Source organism: Eleutherodactylus coqui, chromosome 10 (assembly GCF_035609145.1).
Source record: "Eleutherodactylus coqui strain aEleCoq1 chromosome 10, aEleCoq1.hap1, whole genome shotgun sequence".
Classification (NCBI taxonomy): domain Eukaryota; kingdom Metazoa; phylum Chordata; class Amphibia; order Anura; family Eleutherodactylidae; genus Eleutherodactylus; species Eleutherodactylus coqui.
This window is the reverse complement of record NC_089846.1, coordinates 17,451,709-17,458,584: the sequence shown is the minus strand read 5'-3', so window position 1 is coordinate 17,458,584 and position 6,876 is coordinate 17,451,709. Positions and strand designations below refer to the sequence as shown.

General features: G+C 46.4%; 1 protein-coding gene across 5 annotated transcripts in view; it reads left to right on the top strand.

Annotated features, from left to right (window-relative positions):
* The first annotated feature begins 253 nt into the window (after positions 1–253).
* Positions 254–6,876, top strand: part of RALGPS1 (Ral GEF with PH domain and SH3 binding motif 1) — a 429,351-nt gene continuing 422,728 nt past the window's right edge. For all 5 annotated transcript variants that reach the window (XM_066580403.1, XM_066580407.1, XM_066580406.1 and 2 more), the window contains exon 1: positions 254–357. The gene's annotated coding sequence lies outside the window, so the exon portion shown is untranslated. The remainder of the gene's footprint in view (positions 358–6,876) is intronic.

Sequence of the window (6,876 nt, the reverse complement as noted above, 5' to 3'; positions counted from 1 at the left end):
GTATGAGGTAACTGTGGAATGATTCCGGTACAAAAACGACATGAGGGGTTCAGATACCATTACTGAGGGTGTAGGGGTGTGTATTGTCATTTAGGAGGCAATTAGAGTATACAGGAGGAATATACAGGCGGGTGGGAGGGACGCTCAATTTGCATACTCCCGCCCCGCTGCGACTATGATTGGTCATCCCTTTGTTGTGCTCTCGCAGCCCGGTCGTTGATTGGTGGCCCTGCCTGTCTCTCATGGGTGCACCTGACGCTTCCTGAAGTCTGGGCTTCAATGTGTCGGAACTGCCATGTTCCTGGTGGAGAATTAAATGTCGGAAGGGGGAGAGGCCGGAGAGCGGAGCAGTGACAGGTGAGAGCCGCGTACATCCCCCCCTCTAACCACTGCAGGCACCTGCCCTGAGAGATACCCCATATCATGCAGTCACCCTCTGCTGATATGTCGGCACCCGCCTGTCTATTCCTCCTGTGTACTCTAATCGCCTCATAAATGCCACATACACAGCTCTCCTTCTATATACACCCCAACACCTTCAGTACTGGTGTCTGAACCCCTCATGTCGTTTTTGTACCGGGATCCTTCCACAGTTACCTCATACATTGTGTATATCCCCCCTCCCGTGGGATATATGGCCATATATACACCCCTGTAACATCAGAATATATGTATCCTTCCACAGTTACCTCATACATTGTGGATACCCCCCTACCGTGGGATATATGGCCATATATACACCCCTGTAACATCAGAATATATGTATCCTTCGACAGTTACCTCATACATTGTGGATACCCCCCCCCCCCCCCTACCGTGGGATATATGGCCATATATACACCCCTGTAACATCAGAATATATGTATTCTTCCACAGTTACCTCATACATTGTGGATACCCCCCCTACCGTGGGGTATATGGCCATATATACACCCCTGTACCATCAGAATATATGTATCCTTCCACAGTTACCTCATACATTGTGGATACCCCCCCTCCTGTGGGATATATGGCCATATATACACCCCTGTAACATCAGCATATATGTATCCTTCCACAGTTACCTCATACATTGTGGATACCCCCCCCCCCCTACCGTGGGGTATATGGCCATATATACACCCCTGTACCATCAGAATATATGTATCCTTCGACAGTTACCTCATACATTGTGGATATCCCCCCTCCCGTGGGATATATGGCCATATATACACCCCTGTACCATCAGAATATATGTATCCTTCCACAGTTACCTCATACATTGTGGATATCCCCCCTCCCGTGGGATATATGGCCATATATACACCCCTGTACCATCAGTTATACGTATACCTTCTTATTTCCTACCTGAATCCTCTAATATTTACCTCATAAATTAGATATATTTACAGTCCTGTGATGTATACATCCTACTTATGATATACGTGACTGTTAATATGACGTCTTCTGACTGAATACTTCAAGATTTACCTCATAAATAATAGCGGTAACCCCCACCGCCCGCTGACGCCCCCGCTGCGCCCCTCGTATGGTAGCTGGACACGTATCCCACCTGAACCCCTTCACATTTACCTCATAGATTATAGATATCCCCCTCCCTGTAGGATATATATAGCCCTGTAGCATCAGTCATTATATATGTATACATTTTTAGTATTTTTAACTTGAGCCCTTCAACATTTGCTTCATAAACTATAGATATACCGTCTTCTAATGTATACACCTCAGCCTATGATAGATGTCACCATTAATATATATTTTTTTCTTCAACATTTACCTCATAAATTACAAGTCTGACCCGCCGGCCCCCTGCTATATGTCGCCGGCCCCCTGCTATATGTCGCCGGCCCCCTGCTATATGTCGCCGGCCCCCTGCTATATGTCGCCGGCCCCCTGCTATATGTCGCCGGCCCCCTGCTATATGTCGCCGGCCCCCTGCTATGTCGCCGGCCCCCTGCTATATGTCGTGTGCCCCCTGCTATATGTCGTGTGCCCCCTGCTATATGTCGCGTGCCCCCTGCTATGTGCGCCTGCCGCCTGATATGTGCGCCTGCCGCCTGCTATATGCCGCCTGCCCCCTGCTATATGCCGCTGGCTGCCTGATATATGCCGCCTGATATATGCCCCTGCACCCATGTACAAAAATCTAATCTCTTACAGATTTTCTACTTAAACCGCTCAACATTTACCTCATAAATCACAAGTCTGACCCGCCGGCCCCCTGCTATATGTCGCCGGCCCCCTGCTATATGTCGCCGGCCCCCTGCTATATGTCGCCGGCCCCCTGCTATATGTCGCCGGCCCCCTGCTATATGTCGCCGGCCCCCTGCTATATGTCGCCGGCCCCCTGCTATATGTCGCCGGCCCCCTGCTATATGTCGCCGGCCCCCTGCTATATGTCGCCTGCCCCCTGCTATATGTCGCCTGCCCCCTGCTATATGTCGCCTGCCGCCTGATATGTGCGCCTGCCGCCTGCTATATGCCGCCTGCCCCCTGCTATATGCCGCTGGCTGCCTGATATATGCCGCCTGATATATGCCCCCGCACCCATGTACAAAAATCTAATCTCTTACAGATTTTCTACTTAAACCGCTCAACATTTACCTCATAAATTACAAGTCTGACCCCCCCCCGCCTGATATATGCCCCCTGCCGTCAGATATATGCCCCTGCAACCCGCGTACAAAAATCTAATATCTCATAGATTTTCTGCTTGAACCCCTGGACATTTACCTCATAAATTACATAGACCCCCTTGAACTGTGTTCACCCTTCACAGATATATACTGACCCCTTCAACAATTTACCTCACAGATTAAACCTACACCCACTATTCCCCCTCCTCTGATATATATACGCCACGTAAGCTGTATATTCTCATTTCTGACCTTCATATCCTTTCTATGCCCGTATCATTCACATCCTTTATAAATATACAGTCCTGCACCCATTTGTGTTATTTCGCCCCCAAAACACGCTGCATGTACACCCCATCATACCATATATTCCAATTCCTAAAATTAGTGCACCCCTTATGGTATCTGTACACCTATATCATCCTTCATATCATTTTTCAACTTGAACCTTTCAAAATTTACCTCGTAATCTATATATACAATCCCTGTATCCCCTGCATTGTTCACCCTTCAACATTTACCTAAAATGATCCAGTTCCCCCCTCTATAATCCCCCTGCCCTGAAATATATACGCCTCGGCACCCCACTTATGTCATCATTTCTGATCCCCATATCATTTGTATACCTGTACCCTTATAAATATACAGCCCTGCACCCATTTGTGTTATCTCGCCCCCCCCCCCCCTCTCCCAACACGCCGCCAGTACACCCCATCATAAAATATATTCCCTCATTTGTATACCAACCTCCCCTATATTTTCTCATATGTATATTAACCTCCCTCATTACTAATATTAGTGCACCCCCCTGCACCCTTTATGGTATCTGGACACGTATGTGATCCATCAGATAGTTTGTCTACTTGGACTCCTCACTATTTACTCGCCATCCATTGTTATACTATTCAATATCTGCCTCCTAATTTATACACCCCACCTCATACTGTACCCTGCGATATATGCACCCCACTTATGTTCTTATTTCTGACCCTCATGTCATTTGTATACCAGTCTCCCCTATATTCCCTCCTCTGTATACCAGCATCCCCCATACCTAAAATTGGCATAGACCCTGCCTCCCCTTCTTGTATAATGTCCTTTGCACCCCTCAACATTCTAGTTTTATCAGTGGTTTTCACTTATCACATAACAGACCCTATATCTTCCTCTGCACCAATTTTTGAACGGATTACCCGTTCAGTCCTTTATAAATGACATATCCCGGGCCTTGTCCTGTGGTGTTCTATATATCGCACTTGCTGCACTGCCTGTAAATTATATTATTAGACCTGCACCCCATGACTGCCCCCTCGTTTTCCCTCTTATATCTCTTTCCATAGGCAGCTATAATCGGTGTGACCCCTCCTTACTGTCATAGATCAGCTCATACATATGCAGCACATCTGCAGCCTCGTCCTTCATGCTGCTCTCTATATTATACTCCCTGCAGTCCCTTTATTAAGGCTCATGTCTCTCCTTCCTATACGGACAACATCTGCTCTCCTCCCCCGTGTCTCGTTGATCCCCGCTGCTTCCCGTGCTCCTCCATCACACACAGCATTATAATCCTCTACTCTCCGCTTATTGCATACATGTGTCCTTAGAACATCTCTTACAACCATACCTATCCCTGCAGACCCTCCTCTCCTGTATGTGCAGCTTCACATACAGTATACGTTCCTAGAATCCCCCTTATACGCTTACACAGCATCACATCCTATACTAGTTCCATTATCCAGCCCCTTATACCTCTTCAGATGTGGCATGTTCCTAGTGTACCAATATAATTATTGAATATTGACCTATATGTCGCCATTATATACAGTATAGAAGTACAGAGCCCCTAACACATTATATTGCAGCACATGACAGGGGTGTAGCGTCTGGGCTCTCATGCAAAATCTGTACAAGGGCCCCTGAGTGTGACATGCCATGTGTAGTATCACTGTGGTTAGGAGGGGGATTGGGCCTGGACACAACTGCATCTTTTGCACCCCGTGTAGCTACATTACTACTAAGGGATCAATTATCTGTATTGGGGTTCATATCCTCTGAACCTCATAATTATGCTTATTTTTGTTCTTTAGTTACTTACGGTTTTGGCATTTGCATATTAAAATGAGCCACTTGTCAGGTCAGAGTTTGTGCCGTTAGTGCCAATAGTGCCAACGGTATTGCAAATTAGGGGTCACAACAAGGTGGAGCTATGCGAGGTCTTGACAAACTTTTTCGAGAACTGAGACCGTGCGTGACCTCCGCAGAAATTGTTAGATGTGAAAGTATTTGAAGGGACTTTAATGTCTGCTGCACCAGCAAACGGTTTCTTCTACCCTGTTTCCCTGAAAATAAGACATACCCTGAAAATAAGACATAGCATGATTTTCCAGAATTTTTGAGGATGCAAAATGATTTTTCAGGCTTTTTGAGGATGCTTGAAATATAAGCCCTACTCCAAAATTAAGCCCTGCTAACAGTTAATTTAAAAAGTCAATTTAAATAGTGTCCAGGCAGCTATACATGTAAAAAAGTTAAACCTTTTTGAACAAAAATTAATATAAGACACTGTCTTATTTTCGGGGAAACACGGTAACATCTCTGTAAATGTGGATATACTTTGTATTCCAGATCTGTCGCTGAGTTAGGCCTCCGGTTTCCGCAGCATAACCCTCCATAGCATGCTACGGAAAAATGATTTTTCAAGTACGCGAGCGGAAGGCAAATGCGGTTTTCCGCTCGCTGCTGAAAAATCGCAGCATGCTCCATTTCCCTGTAATTCTCGCACGGACGGCTTCTATTGAAGTCAATAGAAGCCGTTTGATCCGCTGCCCGTTCCTAATTGACATTGCGGACGGGCCGTAGGTTCTGCGGAAATTGGGAAAAGTCGTGCATGCAATACTTTTTCATCCGATTTTAAAATGTCAGACGGGTGCGGGAACCTAGCGGACGTCATTATAGTCAATAGGGGCCGTTCGACACAGTTTGTTTCGGTTATGAGATGTATCCATTCATCCAGAGGATTCTATTTTCCCAATCCCATGATGGAGCAGGAAAAAGGAATCCCTAGCACAGATGTAAACTTGGGTTTCGTTCCATTTTCTGCTACACCGTAGCGAAGTTTCTTGTTATAGGAAAATGGCGAGACCACAGGAGAAATCGTCTTGTTTGCTAAGTGTGAATCCCTATGTCTATTCCAAGGACAGCCGCCTCGTTACAAGCTAATTTATGATTGACACAGAAAATTTGTTGAACTTGGTTGCATGTGTATATGTATCACAGTGACTATAAAGCCGCCTGTTTACGGACATTGCGGTTTAATGCAAGCAGATTTCTGCCGCAGGAAAACACTTAAAGGGGTTGTCCCGCGCCGAAACGGGTTTTTTTTTTTTACAATAGGCCCCCCGTTTGGCGCGAGACAAACCCGATGCAGGGGTAAAAAAAAACAAACGTTTAGTACTTACCCGAATCCCCGCGCTCCCGCGACTTCTTACTTACCTTAGTAAGATGGCCGCCGGGATCTTCACCCACGATGCACCGCGGGTCTTCTCCCATGGTGCACCGTGGGCTCTGTGCGCTCCATTGCCGATTCCAGCCTCCTGATTGGCTGGAATCGTCACACGTGACGGGGCGGAGCTACAAGGAGCAGCTCTCCGGCACGAGCGACCCCATTCGGAAGGGAGAAGACCGGACTGCGCAAGCGCGTCTAATCGGGCGATTAGACGCTGAAATTAGACGGCACCATGGAGACGAGGACGCTAGCAACGGAACAGGTAAGTGAATAACTTCTGTATGGCTCATAATTAATGCACGATGTACATTACAAAGTGCATTAATATGGCCATACAGAAGTGTATAACCCCACTTGCTTTCGCGGGACAACCCCTTTAAGGTCACCGTGATTTTCCATGATGAACCTATCCTTATGATAGGTTAATTGTGGAAAATCACGGCATTCTGCGATTTTTTTTTTTAAATTTTTTTTTTTTATGTGTGAGCGAAAAATCATGGCGGATTTCCGCTCGTGAACATCGAGCTGCGCTTTACATAGTAATCCTATAGAAAGCGTTTCATGCGTTACCCACGTGCAGATTATCGCCGCGGATAATGCAATGATGAATCGCCGTGGACAGGAGGCCTTAAACTGTAAGCAAGACAACGAGCGCTACGATGTGGCAGCAAATTGAACTTACTGGTAAAATTTGATCCCTTCTCTTTTCAGTGATGTGCGGATTGGATACATGTT